Consider the following 16,844-nt stretch of genomic DNA (forward strand, 5'->3'; position numbering starts at 1 on the left):
TGAAGAAAGCTCGAGTGTCTACATCTATTCCTACAGTATATATATGGTGGGCTCATGCAACAAAACCCAAAATCCCAATAGCTTATATTGCATATATTATTCCTAGTGTCCCAAAAGGCTCTTTTTTCCTATTTGGTGGCTAATAATATGATAAACTATGCCGAATAATGGGATAATTAAAATATACACTTCTGGATGACCAAATAAACAAAATAGGTGTTGGTACAAAATTGGGTCCTCTCCCCTGCCGGGTTAAAAAAGAAGTGTTGAAGTTTCGGTCCGTTAGGAGTATTGTAATAGCTCCAGTTGTAATTGCTGACGTTGGGTTCAGCCTTCTGTGCCTATTATGCCGAACTCAATAATATAAGGAAATGGTCAAATTGGCCCAGAAATATTTCACCTAACTTCAAGGAAATATGCTTGAAGTTTGAGATTAAATAAATATTTTCACCCTGAGCCAAAATGCTAAACATTTTCTTGAAATATAATTCCAAGTGGTTAAATTAATGTCAGCTTAGGGTAAATTAAGCTTTCATATAAAGAGTCGGTCAAATGTAACCAATATTTAAGATTTGTCTTTTTTATTTGAAGTAAAATGCAAATTTATCCGACTAATTTTAATACAGGGAGATAATGACATTAGCTAAAAAAAGTAGTTGAGAGAGGGTTCAATTATGAATATTTCTACTGAAGGAGCTCCTCCCTTACAAAAAAAGTCTTAAGAAATCTTAAGAAATTTTAAGGGGGTTTGAAGGAACTTTTGGGAGTTTGAACGTTGGGAAAAAATTTCCCAAGAGTTCTTAAGAAATTTAAACGGAAGTTTTAGGAATATCCATCTTGGGAAAAATAAAATATTTTTTTATAAAGAATTCTTGAGGAAATTAAAGGGAAGTTTTGGGAATATCCGTCTTGGGAAATAAAGGTAATTTTAGTATTTAGAATTCTTAAGGAAATTCTAGGGAAGTTTTGAGATTAACCATCTTGGGAAAATAATTAATTTTGGTATTAAGAATTCTTAAGTTATAAGAATATCCAAGCACCTTGGAAAAAGCAAGATTTGTGTAAATAATAAGAATTCCTACGAAATTTACCGCTTTTATAAAATTGGGTTGCAAAGATTGTGTTTTATATAGCTGGTATAGATATTAAAATAGAAAGAATAAAATGCTGCTTAAGTTTTTTTTTAAACATTCGTTTAACGAAAAGGAAATGACTTTTAGCTTAATCGAATAAATTCAATTTTTTGTTAAATAAACTTAACATATTAATTTCCATCTAGTATTATGTTCATTTTAAAAAGGTATTGTTTACCCTTGGAGCTGACGACTCTTAAACATTTTATAAATATTTCGTCATCGACTGAGATTAGTTTTTTCCCTGTGGTCATTCCAAACGGAAATAAAATTTGTAAAAGCCCCAATTCCAATACTTTAAACTCATTCGAATTAGTTAAAATTTCATGTTTTGAACCGACATATATACTTGCATATCAGCTTATCCCAGCCAAAAACAATTGGATCCAGCCAGGATAGGAGCAATTAATTAGTGAGTTTCTTTTCATTTAATCCAATTGTTTTTAAATATAAGCCGTTTTAAAATTATCAGGAATTTAAAAGTTAATTTATTGTTTAGGTTACACCTGTACAAAATTTCCTGACGCTGAAGAAGTTAAAATAAAAAAGACAATACAAGACAAAACAAAAGAAATTTCGGTTGTTTTAAAGAAGAAGAACGATAGGGTGGAAGAAATTTCCCCAAACCACGAAACTTCCTCTGACCATGAAATTTCTCCAGACAACGAAGAATCAAATCAATGAAGCCTCATAATTTTAAACATTTCTTTTTTGAATAAATACACATTTTTTTAATATTTTGCTTTGGAAACCAATAAGGGAAAATTCTTGGGAAGTGAAGGGAAAATCCTTGGGAAGTTAACTGAAAATTCTTGGGAAGCGAAGGTAAAATGCTTAGGATGAGTAGGGATACCCTTGGGAAGCGAAGGGAAAATCCTTGGGATGAGAAGGGATACCCTTAGGAGGGCAAGGGACAATTTTTGGGAAACGAAGGGAAAATCTTTGGGAGGTGAAGGAAGGGAATTTCTTTGGGAAATTTCAATGTGTTAAGACTTATTTATAGTTGTAAAGGATAGCTTATTAAGGTACTGCAACATCGTTTTAAGTTAAAAATGAAGTTTAATAGTGATAACATAAAGAAACTTGGGCCACTTGCGACCTTACATCGTGAACGTAGAAAAAGCAACGACTTTCCCGCTCCCGCTTCCTCCTTCCCGGCGTCGGTCAAAAAAAAAGGGGGGGGGACCCCTTGTTTGTAAACGTAATATAGCGTAACATTTTAACAAAACATATTGTGAAATGGTGATAACTAATTAAACGTGTTATGAATGAACTTTAACAGGTGTAACTAAGCATTAATTGGAATTTACAATAAAGTCTCTCAAATATTATGGACGTCTTCTTAACCGTGTGCTTCGGCGAAGCTTCGTCTCCTCGTCTTCTTCGTCCACTTCTACCGCACTGCTGGATCGTGACTGAGGTTCTTCTTTCGTGAATACGTCATCTTCGCTTTGATCGTCTTCGGCATCATCTCCCACATTATCGATGATTGGGAAACGTTTGAGCTTGTCTATAGGGGCTGTATTTCTATAGAACTTGTTAGTTCGTTGGTTCTCTGGCAAATCCTCGATGAGGTATCTGTCATATTTAAGTTTGTCGGTGACTACATACGGGCCTCGAGGCTGACCGGTAGCCTGTGGATTCCTTTCGACGATGACTAGGTCTCCCGGTTCGAATGTCGGTGCGGTAGCTCTCTGGGCGTTATATCTGTTACGCTGTTTTTCTTGATCCGCTCTAATGTTTTTAATCGCGAGCTCTCTCCGTTTTATCACGTCCTTATCGAAGGTCTCGTCAATCGCTATTTCTACAAAGTCGTTGGTAGGATTGCGTGATTTGTAATTGAGACGCAACGAGAACGGGGTACACTTGATCGCGTTGTGATAGGTATTGTTTATACCCTGTATTAGATACGTGTTACTTCTGACGCTACGTACAAGTGCACCAAGGTGGTTGAGATGTACGGTGTGGAAAGGCTCTCCTATTTTGTCAATAGAGTGCAGCATTCCAGGTTTCTTCCCTGCTGGGCGCTTATGAAACAAACATTCCAAGCAGCCGGAAATGTATCGTTTAACGTAGCGACGAAGTCTTGGAAACCAATATTGTTCTGAAATCTTTCGGCATGTTTTCTCTGCGCCAACGTGCCCTATGTCATCATGGTGGTTCTTGACAATCCGCCATCTCGCCGGGTCTGGTACTACCCATAAAAGTTTATCTTCACCGTCGTCTCGCTTGACCTTTCGGAATATGCGGCCGCCTTTAATCGCGAACTCTTCTCGAACTTGCTTCTCGTCTTTCGTTAGTTCTCCGGTTTTAGTCAGCTGTTCTTTGATATTGTTTAACTTTGGATCGCTAAACTGTGCGGCTGCCAACCAATCTTCGGTACAAACTTGAGTATGGAGTACGACTACGCCATCGGCGATTGTCATTTCTTCAGGTTCGTTAACGGGTGCTCGACTCAATGCATCTACGTGAGCCAAGGATGTTCCTGGTCGATGGATGACTTGGAAATTAAATTCTTGTATCTTTAGCCACCATCTACCTATCCGTGGCACAATGTGTTTCTTTCCTAACGTCGATCGTACTGAACTACAGTCCGTGACCACTGTAAATTCTATTCCGACTAGATAGACTCTGAATTTTTCGAGGCTCCATACCACAGTCAAGGTCTCTAACTCGGTCGAATGATACCTGGCTTCTTCTTTAGTGGTTTTCCTACTGGCGTATATGACTGGGTGCATCCTTTTGTTCGAATCTTCTTGCCGAAGAATCCCAGCTATGCCTATCTGACTGGCATCTGTGTGAACTTCGGTTACTGCTTCAGGGTCATATAGACTTAACACTGGACGTTGCGTTAAATGAGCCTTTAAAGCTTCGAAGGCTTTTTCTTGTTCCGCCGTCCAAGTCCATTCCATGTCCTTACGAATTAATCGTGAAAGCGGATCTGCAAGTACCGCGAATCCCTTTACGAATCGACGAAAGTAACTTGCGAGGCCTAAAAATTGGCGTACTTCGTGTACATTGGTGGGCCTCGGAAACTTCTCTACGCTTTGTATCTTCAGTTGTCCTGGACGGATTCCGTTTGCATTTATTTCGAATCCTAAGTACGAGACGTTGGTTTGCAGGAAGTAGCATTTCTTCAAGTTGAGGGTTAACTTGGCTTGCCGTATGACTTTGTATACTTCTATCATATGAGTTATTCCTGCTTCGGTCGTTGTCGACGGAATAAGGATGTCGTCCATGTATGATAACGCAATGACATACCTTAAGGGGCCCAGTACGGTATTAATCATACGCTGAAAAACTGCTGGCCCATTAGCCAAACCAAACGGTATTCTTAGGAACTCAAAGTGCGCGTCGGGCGTTACGAACGCTGTTTTCTCCTGCGAATCTTTGTCAACAGGTATCTGGTAGTAAAATGACGCAAGATCCAAGCTCGTGAAAAAGGTGTTTCCTCGCAGCCGTTCTAGCTGGTCGTCGATTAAAGGAAGCGGGGAAGCCATTTTCTTCGTTCTTCTATTGAGCGCTCTAAAGTCAATGCATAGGCGGTCATCGCCATTCTTTTTCTTTACGATTAATATGGGGCTGGCATACGGTGAGTTAGACTCGACGATTATGCCCGCGTCTAGTAGCTCGGAAATCTTCTCTCGTACTTTCTTTCTTTCTGAGTAAGGCAACCTGTATGGTCTATACGTGATTGGCTGATCTGTTGATAATTCTATTTTCATAGTCGCACAGTCAGTTCTCCCCAATTCGTTCATATTGTCAGCGAAGCAATCTCTGTATTCGTCATTGATGAGATCGCGAATTCGCTTCTTGCCTTCTGGCGGTACATTTTCACCCACATTGATTTCATCCAGTTCAAATCGTCTTAAAGTCGTTGGCTCCACGTTTAATACCTCTATCGTGGTATCCGGTTGAACTCCGCAAGGTTCGGCTCGTACCAACTTTTTCCCGCTGTTTATGACTAGGTCGAATTCGGAAACATTGGCGACTGGTACGCGTATTTGTCCTTTCCTGTCCAGCCTATAAACTCCTCTCGGAACGGCGTATTCTTTACCAGGGAGAAGTCTGACTTGACCTTCTACGTATATATCTTGGTCGTGATCTAGTTTTTCTCTCGAAACAAGGTCTATAAATCCTATGTAATTCGCCGGAATTACAGTTGCCTCTTTGGCCCACAAATTTAGAGCTTGGGGCTTTAGCGCCGGTTAATGGCTGACCGAATAGTAACGGAATGCGTTGAACTTCATCGTCAACTTGAACCGTTGCCCCGCGGATTATTCCTTCGGGCTTAGTTTGCCAACCCCATAGCCTCCAATCTGGACATCGTCATACACGTCAACGTAAGATAGCCCCAGTCGTTGGGCTTCCTGTTTCCTGATAAGAACACATTTGCTCCCCATGTCAATGTACGATTTGATCGGGTGTCCGTTGAGGAAAGCGTCCTTAAAGTACTTCAGAATATCGACGTATCTTGACTTCTGATCGTCGACGTGAAGCGTGGTTTTAGGGGTGGTGTCTCTTGAAGGACAATCCTTGGTTACATGAGTGGTACGTTTGCATGTTTCGCACCTTGGTTTTCTGGCTGGTTTAGGACAATCTTTTCCCATATGGCCGTAACTAGAACAATTAAAACATAGTGGCTCGCCGTTTTCGTTATAGCGCGGTTTCCTCTTAAAGTTCGATGAACTATGACTGCTACCTTCCGATGATTTCTCGGACATGTTCTGATTGGCTCGTCTCGGAAATCTGGTTAGATTATCTCTACTCCGGTCAAATGAATTTTTCTTCTTTGCGTAGTCTTGATGTTCGTTAGATACTTTTAATCTCGATTCCAGTTGGTTTACGCAATGCAGTAACTCTGGTGGTGTATTAAACTCTCGTACGCTAAGGGCGGTAATGAGGGAGTCGTCATTCAAGCCCGTTATTAGGTACTCGACCATGGCCGCTTCAGATAGGCCACACTTTCTGGCTTTTACGATTTTGTCGTGATAATACCGTTCGACAGATTCACCTGGCTTGCGTCGCCGGCTTTCCATTTCTCGGTATAATTGCTTAATATTCTTTGTAGACGGAAACTACTTTAACAGCTCGGCTTTCCACTCTTCCCATGTACGAACGCTCGTATGCAAACCTTCGAACCACATTTTAGCGGTTCCCTTCAGCTTTGGGAGGGCGTTGTTTATCTTCAGCCTTTCCGACCATCCATACGCTGCGGTGATATCATCGACTTTCTTTAGCCACATCTTGGCGGTTTGATGAGGAGCTTTCTCTGGATCGAAGTCGGGAATTATCTGGCTGCCCTGTCCCCAATGATGGTGCTCAGCTGGCGCTAAATTAGCTTCTGCCTGGTTGTTTACCGCTGCCACTGTGGCTCTTATCGTGTTGGCTATAGTCCGTTGCATAACTGCTTCAAAATCAGATATCGAAAGAAATCCTTGGGAGTTTGCACCCCCGTTTCCTTCGTTCATTCTAAAATTTTCTATAAGACTTGGCCCAAAATCGTTAGCGCGTAGTCCTTCGTGGGGAAAATTAAGTTCGTCGGGGTCGTATATTTCAGTCGAATTAGACGATGAATGAAATAGTTCGCTCAAATCTACTTCGTACTTTCATACAGCTCAATTAACGTTGGCCTGATTTTCGTTAGCCTTCCTGCAGTCGTCGCACTTTTCAGATATCGCTTCGTGATCGTTGGGTTTATTTCGCGCACCCACGTTATAATTAACTTTAAATTTAATTCTACTGCTTCTTCTTAAATGTTCACAACTATTGCCTATTGGCATTAGTTATTCGTTGCAAACGAGAAAATATTTTTGGTTAACCGCGAAAGTTGAAAGCCGGACGTTGGCTTGTAATGGCGGCGATTCGTTGCCTCGTGTCTCTTCTTTCTCGGCGATGTCTCGGAATTTTCAATCTCATTCCATCTCCTTAGTTTCGTGAAATTCGCGGTCAGATCCCACTTCTGATGTGTTAAGACGTATTTATAGTTGTATAGGATAGCTTATTAAGGAACTGCAACATCGTTTTAAGTTAAAAATGAAGTTTAATAGTGATAACATAAAGAAACTTGGGCCACTTGCGACCTTACATCGTGAACGTAGAAAAAGCAACGACCTTCCCGCTCCCACTTCCTCCTTCCCGGCGTCGCGTAGGTCAAAAAAGGGGATGGGGGAACCCCTTGACCGTACGAAAGGCGAAGGAGAGGGAAAGTCTTAAAAATAATAAAGTAGTGGCGCGGTTGCCATCTATGACCTATAGTACGTTATTCGCGCTAACAAATGAGAAATGTTACTAATTCCTTTTCAAATGTTCTTAAGAAATGCTTAAGAGCGGTCATGGAGGAAAGGTGCCAAACTTCCCAATGTTTCCCAAGGGGAACTCTTAAGAAATTCCCAAACATTTTCGTTACAAAAGTTCTGAAGATTTCTCAAGATATTTTTCGTAAGGGCTGCGAGCAGAACCCAGTTTAAAATAGAATAGAGGATTATATTTTAAGGCGGTTTCTGCTCTAGAGCAGCTTGCAGGATCACCTTCAACTACTTGTTTTGCTAAAAATTGTTATAAAGTTTAACTCTTTGGGAGTGACATGTTAGTCATTTGAATTACCTGATTTTGAAAATGTTTTTAAATAAATATAAAGCAGTTATTTCTAAGGTCATTCTGGTCGTTTTATTAGAAACTATGGCATTACAAACTAAATGGATGAGATTAATTTCAACGCAGATAATTTAAGTCATAATTATACGTATATAGAATGGTTAATTAAACGTGATTTAAAACGTTTTAAATTGTAATGAAAAACGTTGTTGTAGCGTATTGAATACGTTGGGTTATACACGTTTCAAATACGTTGATGGTAATAACGTTGATAATTGGTTATTCTTTGTATATTTATTAACGTTTCATTTTACGTTACAAAAAACTTCTAATCACCGGTCATCGCGCTATTTACTATCAACGTTTACCTGGCAGCTTTTTCTCAACCGTTTAAAAACGGTTAATCAACGAGATTTTGCTACCCGGGTAGATATGGTTTAAATAAGTCCTTATTTGGAAGTGATTGAAGATATTAAAAAGGACTAAAGTGCTTCTTAAAAAAGGGGAAACATTTTACTTTTTAAGGAAAAGAAGACATTGATCTAAAAATTTATTAATAATAGATTGATCATAATATGTGCCCATACGAAGTTGCATTTTAATCAGAATTTAAATCATTTCCTTATTCTAATAATAATATTGGTTCATTCGCCATACTTGAATCAATAACTCAATGTCCGGAAATCAAGTTTAAAATTATAATTATATGGTATAAAAACAATATATATATATTAGGATAAAAGATGTATTTGAATCGGTTACTTTAAAAATAAATCCTAATGTGTTATAGCTTTTCGGAACGATTTAAAATTATAAAATAAATAAAGAAAAACAGAAACAAGACCAAAACATATGTTACACTGTCATCGCGTTATCTCAAAGTGGAAAAATAACAAAATATAAATTTAGAAAAGCTTTTGTAAACGGTGTAAAGGATTATTTAGAAAAAATATGGATGAGCTTATGAGCGGTCTTTGACTTTCGTTTCCTTAATATAGAAGTTGGTGCGAAATTAGAAACTATGTATTCGTCATAGCGCATATTTTTTGTTTGAACTTACAAAATAGAGTGAAGAAGGTTGTCAGTCTTATTTAGAGAAATTATCGGAAAAAGCTCAGCTACGCTGAGAAAAAAGGGGATATGTAGGTACACCTGGGCATTTTACTGCGGCTAAGAAGGGACAGGTATTAGTGAGGATGGTATTAATTGCAAACGCCCTAACTGACATCGTACCTAATGACATCTTACTTAGGGACATGGTACGAAGGGACATTGCCCTTAGTAGAAACGTACCTAGTGGTATCGACCTAAATGGCATATAGTACCTGGTGGCCTTGCCTTAAGTGGAATAGTACCAAGTGGCATCACCCTAAGTGGAATTGTACCTTATCTGGTACTGGAATCTAAAAACGTTGTGCACTAATAAAGCTATTGTGATGACGTAAAGCAAATAGGAAAACGTCCCGATACTTATTGGACTATATATTTTTGACAAACGTTGTATTATAGAATTCTTGACTTATTTTATGGAAATATATTTTGTATTTAAATGAAACATTGTAATAACACTACCATAACAGAAGATACCTTTTAAATACGGGGGTAAAGTTTGCCTACTTAGATTGTAAAGGCCGTGATATATAGGATGAAAAGCAAAACTCCCCTCTCAATACACACCAGATTTCAGTACCAGATAAGGTACAATTCCACTTAGGGTAATGCCACTAGGTAAAATTCCACTTAGGGCAAGGCCACCAGGTACTATATGCCATTTAGGTCGATACCACTAGGTACGTTTCTACTAAGGGCTATGTCCCTTCGTACAATGTCCCTAAATAAGATGTCATTAGGTACGATGTCAGTTAGGGCGTTTGCAATTAATACCATCCTCACTAATACCTGTCCCTTCTTAGCCGCAGTAAAATGCCCAGGTGTACCTATATGTATATATCCCCTTTTTTCAAGCGTAGCTGAGCTTTATCCGATAATATCTGACCCTTCTTCTGAACTGAAAAATAAAATAAAATTTCAGGACCATTGTACTAGATTTTAATATAAACAATAATAAAGAGGAATTAAGATTAAAAATTGCCAAAACCACTTCTTGTACAATAAAAGGTTTATTTAAATCTTTAAATTTTTTTCAAATTTTTAAAATTCGGACGACTATAATAATAATAGGCTAGGCTAATACCCAAGGCACCACCTTAGGCCTAAGTCATCGAGCGACTTTTGAAGCCTTTAATTCAGGTGGCCGGGTTATAATCCGTAGAAGGGTGGTGACAAGCCCTGCATGCCACGCGTTCGAGCCAACAGTTCCCTACACTAACTATTACCGTTAACCTCGACAAGTTTTTACAGAAGGGGAAACCGAAGATCTCGATGGAAAACCCCTTAAACCAGTGGGGAGAGAACTTGCAAACTCTACGCAGAAGGAGTTGTTCCGAGTTTTCACCCAGTGCCACAAGCTGGGATCGAACCCGGCTCCTCTTGCTGCGAGGCGAAAATGCTAACCACTCCGCCACCCCACCTTACTAGTTTCGCCACCATTCGGGGGCTTCGTCAGGTACCAAGAGAATGTTTTAACATGGTCTCTTTTATTGTCCAGTCCCCACAGCAGGAGTTATCGTTATTCAAAAATCCTTTAATAACGAAAAGTGAATTATCTTTAGGAATATTAGCACTTACAGATTTAGGCACTCTAGCCTTGGAGAGACCAGCTGCATTGCTTAAAACAGCTTCAATACCCAAATCCATTTCATTCCCAGTTTGTTCAAATGCCGTTACTGACTCGGGTAAACTTGTTTTTGCTGATCTTTTTAGATTAAAGGTTGTTTGTGGTAAATCAGGCTTAAACTCAATTCTTAGGTGATTATACTCAACTACTGCTTTACAATCAGGATATATTTTAGACGCATCAAAATCAAGCAAATGAAGGCCATCCAAAGATGTGACTCTCGAAAGAGCAACGTATGCCATCCCACTTTGAAAGACGCTTGGTCCTATACTTATCAAAGCACATTCCACACTCATACCTTGACACTTATGTATAGTTACCCCATAAGCCAAAACCACTAGAAATTAACTTTTTAAAACATAAAGGTTTGTCATAATTTCAAACTTACCACAATCTTCCATGTTGCTTACTAACTGCGACCATGGTCAACGGGGCCCGAGCGCGCTGCTTGGTGGTGCCGCCATGTGTCGACAGCCCAAGAGTAACACAAACTGATTGGTGGAGACCCGAACCGAGGCGGGCGCTTTCCAAAGGCAAACATAACGCCAGAGGCTGCGTTCAATTAGCAATTTAGAGTACCATAAAGCCTTCTAGTGGCCATCGCCCGAAGCTCACGTAGCTACTGGATTGCCGTCCGCAAACTCACTAAACCTCTACAAGACTGGAGGTAGACGACCTTAGCAGACGAAAATACAGTAGGTAAGCGAACTTCATGCAGTGGACGCTAAATGGTTCTATGCTAATCGAAATGGTTAACTGCGGAAAATTAAACTGATCTGTAAAATGATCGCACTTTCATCAACGGCCATCGTGACGTCAAAGGCACCGGTACGCTCCGCTCGCCGCCTGGTTATAAAAAGGAGGTTCGAAGGTTATGTTGCCATATACACCAATTCTAAATTTAAATATTTGGAGATAAAAAAATTCGCCAGTGGAAGCATGAACGATCTGAGGGATGTGATATCAAAGAGATTATGTATTTATTTAATAAACACACCTAGAGAAAATTAAGGAAACTTTAATTGTTGGCTGCCAAAGTTTATTTATTTATTTAATAGACACCCTAACGAAAATTTAGGAAATTTGTTTGCTGTCAACTATTTTAAAGTTATTATGTTAATTTCAAGAGAAAAATAACGGTTAAGTACGTGATTAAAGGGGCCCAAAACCTTACATGTACGAGTGTAGTCTAAACGCTTTTATTAACTCTTCATGTACTAGCTATACCTAACACTTTGTAATTTCTGACAAAGCTGAGAGATTCACGCATGCGCAATGAATTGAAAAAAATGTACTAGCAATTTTTTTAATGCGTCTCAGCTTTTGAGCCCCTTTAAGATATTTAAAAAGATAGTTTAAACCTATTTAAAAAAAACTTTAGAAGCCACGTGACTGCCGAATAGGTATTTTGAAGTAATTATAGACAAAATAAATGTCAATTAGTAGCACACCGACACGGAAAAGTAGTCAATGGTATTCAATTTCCGGGTAGTTGAACATGATACTATTTAATTACTGGAAAAATTTTCAAACGGAAGGTGGGGGCACAAATTTCTAGCAATTGAAACCCATTCAAATATTTTGTCCCTCCTTAGATTGGAACGCACAACATTTCGTCGAGACGGTACGGAAATTCTAACGCCTATAACCACAACACCACACTTTACCACGCCGAGTTATTACTTCTATATGACATATTTTGTTAAGAAAAAAACCAAGGCTTAAATATCTCGAGCTTATGCATCGCATATGGACGTCATTTTATTTCATTTTTCATGGACCAGCCAAAACGCTACCACCATCTAGTGTGACCTATTTATATGGAAATAATCAATATTCTTAGAAAATTAATTATAAATTTTATATTTAAATTTAATAGAAATTATATAACAAAGGTCACTCAATGAAACTATAATTCTTAAAAAATTTTACCACTTTACAACAAACCTTTTACCAATACCCGAGTAGAAAATTTACTATAGTGACAAAAAAACGGCATCTCACCTCCCAAATGCTTATGCATCGCATATGGACGCCATTTTATTTTATTTTTCATGGACCAAAGTCAGTAAAGGAGGCTAACACATCAAGGTTAAAATTTCTGACCAAAACGCTACCGCCATCTGGGAGACCTATTTATATTTATCTGGAAATATTCAATATTTTTAAAACATTAATTATAAATTTTCTATGTAAATTTAATAGAAATTATATAGCAAAGGCACTCAATGAAATTATAATCGCAGTTCCTTTAAAAGTTTTACCACTATACAACAACCCTTTTTACCTATAACCGCGTGGAAAAATTACTATAGTAAAAAAAACAAAACGGCATCTCACCACCCAAATCGCCTACTTTTTCCCTTAACTTTCCCATAGCGTGAAGGAAACGAGTTTAATGTTAAAAGTCGAGGTACCAATCTATAACAAGGCCACGACTCGTTATAATACATACATTAATACAAAAAGCAGGGCTACCTTACAATAAGAGACCGGTTAAGTAACGATAATTTCAATCGAAGTGCAGTTCTTCCGGAGTGAAGCTGCTAAAACTGACTCTTCCTTTAGAGGGCAGCTCACACAACTGGAAGCCGTTTTATTTATTTTTAAGATTAACCAAAGATAATTTAAACTCGTACCCTAGATTCGAATACTGAGAGCTTTCCCATTGACGGTTTTGTTACGAAGCGTTTACCTTTTTCCGGCACGTGACCTCAGAAAAATCGGGCTCCATCGGTTGTGGCACGGCCAAATTAGATCGAAGTTGGCCGTGGTTGCGGTAAGGCGCAAACCATGGAGCGAATTTTTTCTGAGTTCCGGCGGGAAGTGGGTAAACGCTATCGGCAACGCGCGAGAGAGTGATTTCGAATCTAGGGTACGAGTTTAAATTATCTTTGGATTAACCGAGTCATAGTGAAAGTTAAATTTTCAAGACCTAGACACCATCTCCACCTGGTGTGATCTATTTATAATTAAAACCTGCAACATTCTTAGAAAATTATTTCACTACACTTTTTTTAAATTTAATAGAAATTATATGCCGAAGAAATTCAATGAAACTATAAACACAGTCCCTTTAAAACATTTACATTAGCACTATAAAACAAGCCGTATTACCTCAACACGCGTGGAACATTTACTATGGCGTAAAATGAAAAGCATCACAGCACCCGAAATATCTACTTTGTCACTCAACTATCCCATAGCGTGAAGGCATCGAGTTTCATTTTAAAAGTCAAGGTATATAACTAGACCACGAGTCGTCGCCAGATTATAATACATACATAACGATATAAAATGCTTTCCACGAAAGGGGACTCGATCACACAAGCGTCCCTATCGTCTCGTCCGTGGTTGTGTAGTTAGTCTTTCGTAATTTCTTTTCTAGTACTGAATAAAATGTTATAATAATAATCCGAAATAAAAAAATAGTATTCCTCTGAATCTAACATTTGCGTTACAATTGAATAAACAATAACCTTATTATAAGACTCGCTATCCTAGTTATTCCTCTTTCCACGTTTCGGTCGACGAGAAGGAATTTCATGTACTCATGGACGTCAATACAAAAAACCATTACAAAAAACATGAGACTGAGACCGTGGCTTCTGTAACTTCCGAACAGGCTTCCGACCAGTGGCGGCTTAAGAAGGCTGGGTCGCCGGGGCAGCGGCAGTGTTTTGTGACACCCCCCAGGACCATGCAGACGTTTTCACGGGTCCGTCTTCTTCAAGTTTAATCGTTCTGATTCGAACCCCTCCCCCTCGATGGCACCCCCTACTGCCTTGGTACCCGGGGCGGACCGCCCCCACTTAGGCCGCCACTGCTTCCGAATCCTCCAACCAGGCCCCCGACTACACCAATAATGGCTCACCAACCAGCTCAGGCACGACCACTGTCAAAACGCATACGCCTCTTCAATCCGACGATGACTCTTATGAATTTATCCAATAAAATTAACCCGGCCACCTGAATTAAGGGCTTCAAAAGTCGCATGATGACTTAGGCCTAAGGTGGTGCCTTGGGTATTAGCCTAGCTGATTATTATTATTATTATTATTATTATTATATTCTACCAAAACGTCCGCGGTCTTCGGACCAAAACTGACGAATTCTACACAAATCTACTATTCAGCTCATCTAATATTATTTGTTTAACAGAGACTTGGCTCACTGCAAACCATTTTTCGCTAGAATATTTCCCATCCACATACAACGTTTTTCGCTCGGACAGTAGCCAATCAAGCTCTAGCCTTGGTATGGACTTGGGTGGAGGTGTTTTGACAGCCGTCACTGGCACGTTCACTTCACTTCGCCGCCCTGACCTTGAAATCTTGGATGACAGTGTTTTTGTCCAGATAAAAGCAGGCGTCTCCACATTAATTATTGGCAACGTATACCTTACACAAAAACTCTCCCGTACAAAAATATGTCTATAGAAAACCCACGTTATATCTCGATAGCTTTTCCTTGGTTTTTCAATGGGTTTTCTTTAGAAATTTGGGTCAATTTTCTGTAAAAAAAACCCTTTTAAAGTTTTCTCTATAGAATTATCTGATTGGTTTTTGAGGAAACAAACACTTTTGCACTGGTAAATAAAGTGAAATTTCTATAAAATTTACCGATTGTTTTTTTTAAACATAAATTTTTCAATTTTAAATAGTGGCATTTCTATAGAATGGGCTTATTTCTGTTTTAGAAAACACCAATTTTTAACTGTTAATTATAGTAGAAAATCTATAGAATTTACCGAATGTTATTTCAGAAAACATTATAACCCATCGAAAGATGTTTTTAACTATATCTTAGAACACTAAAGGTTTTTCTTTGTTGTTTCTATAGAAAAACTGTATAGAATATCTAAAGTATAACTTTCGAATTTTATTAGAGTTCTTATAGCTTTATTTATAGAATTATTTTGGAATTTGTTATAGAATTCTTTGAATATTATAATATACTTTTACGAAAACTCTCTTAAAAGCTGGCAGAGGAGCTCAGATTAACTCAGATTAACTTGGGGTAGATGTCACAACAAATAACATCCGAGTGAACCTAAATGAGAGTATTTAGAAAACAGATACTACACTTTGATCGTAGCCAAAAGGCCGAGAAGCTAACGTAAATTTCGAGATATACATATTCATAACAAATGATTCAATTTATGCAAACGGTAAAATGCAAATGAAATCAAAAATTACGTCATATGTGGCGAACCGTGGCATCCACATTTCATACGAAATACTAGGCCTGAACAATCTCCTTCGCCGGCTTGATTTTTAAGAAGATCCAAAGTCTATTAGTAATCGAAACGGTTTCAAATATTAAATTAAATTTCACTTAGAAAAACCATTATTGAAAAACCGGAAACCAAGACTTTCAGTTAAGACGAAAGACCGGAGGCTTGTTACCAGAACAAATTGGAAATTAGATATCAGAAACCGTCAGAAGATGATCTTCCTGGCGACCAGACTTTCCGGCAGAGACCTGGAGACGAGACCTACTAACGTAGACTTAGTGGCCAGACCTTCCGACGGAGATCTGAATACCCAATTTTCCAACGGAGATCTTGAGACCATATATTCCGAATGAGACCTTGAGACTTGGATATCATATCTTTCGGTAGAGACCGAAAACTTGTAGTCAGAGACAATTAATACGCTATGACCGGTAACACTGTGCATAGTCAATTAAATGCACCTTATTTCTGATACACGACAAGCCGCTTAATTTCGTAAAGTTGAGGGTATTTTCTTGAAAAGCATCACACTGTCTGCAAGATAATAAGTCACTGGTCTTTGCTATTAATTATCGTTTCCTCCGTTAGTTGTGAATAATGTGTTTAAAGGATGATGCTCATGCAGTTAAGCCTGGTTTTCACTTGGCGGTTTTTGGGCGAAAAAGCCCGGCGTCGACGGAAAATGGGCGAAAATTTCCGTCGACGCCGGGCGGAAATTCCGTCGGTTTTCGGTTTTGTGTGGCGATTTTAATTTCTATTTTTCTCGCTCAGTTGGGCGATTTCGCTCTTTTTCAACCAATCAAAAACCATTTTCGAAAGGTGACTGTGACGTCAGGGGGGATGGTTAATGCTTTTCTGTGAATTTTTTTAACGTGTTTTTTTTTCATGATACCCTTGTTGCCTTCTTTTCCAGTATGTTTCTTTCACACAAACCGATCTTTCATAACTCATATTTCTTTGAACACGATAGATCATGTAAAATAACATTAAATTTAAAATGTTTACATGAGCTTTAATCAATAGTTCACTATTATGATCAGATAAATCATCCATTTTTAGGCCTAGGCTTAAATCTCCACAATCAGACGAAAACCGACGAACTCGCTGGCAGAAACAAAAACGCTTTATTTCCGCCAAAAAA

General features: G+C 38.6%; 1 pseudogene; it reads right to left on the minus strand.

The window, feature by feature from the left end:
- Positions 1 to 15,481: 15,481 nt before the first annotated feature.
- Positions 15,482 to 15,584, minus strand: LOC149945216 (U2 spliceosomal RNA; annotated as a pseudogene).
- Between the last annotated feature and the right edge of the window lie 1,260 nt (positions 15,585 to 16,844).

The sequence above is a fragment of the Leiobunum rupestre genome, chromosome 5, assembly GCF_980474605.1.
Source record: "Leiobunum rupestre chromosome 5, qqLeiRupe1.1.hap1, whole genome shotgun sequence".
NCBI classification, from domain to species: domain Eukaryota; kingdom Metazoa; phylum Arthropoda; class Arachnida; order Opiliones; family Sclerosomatidae; genus Leiobunum; species Leiobunum rupestre.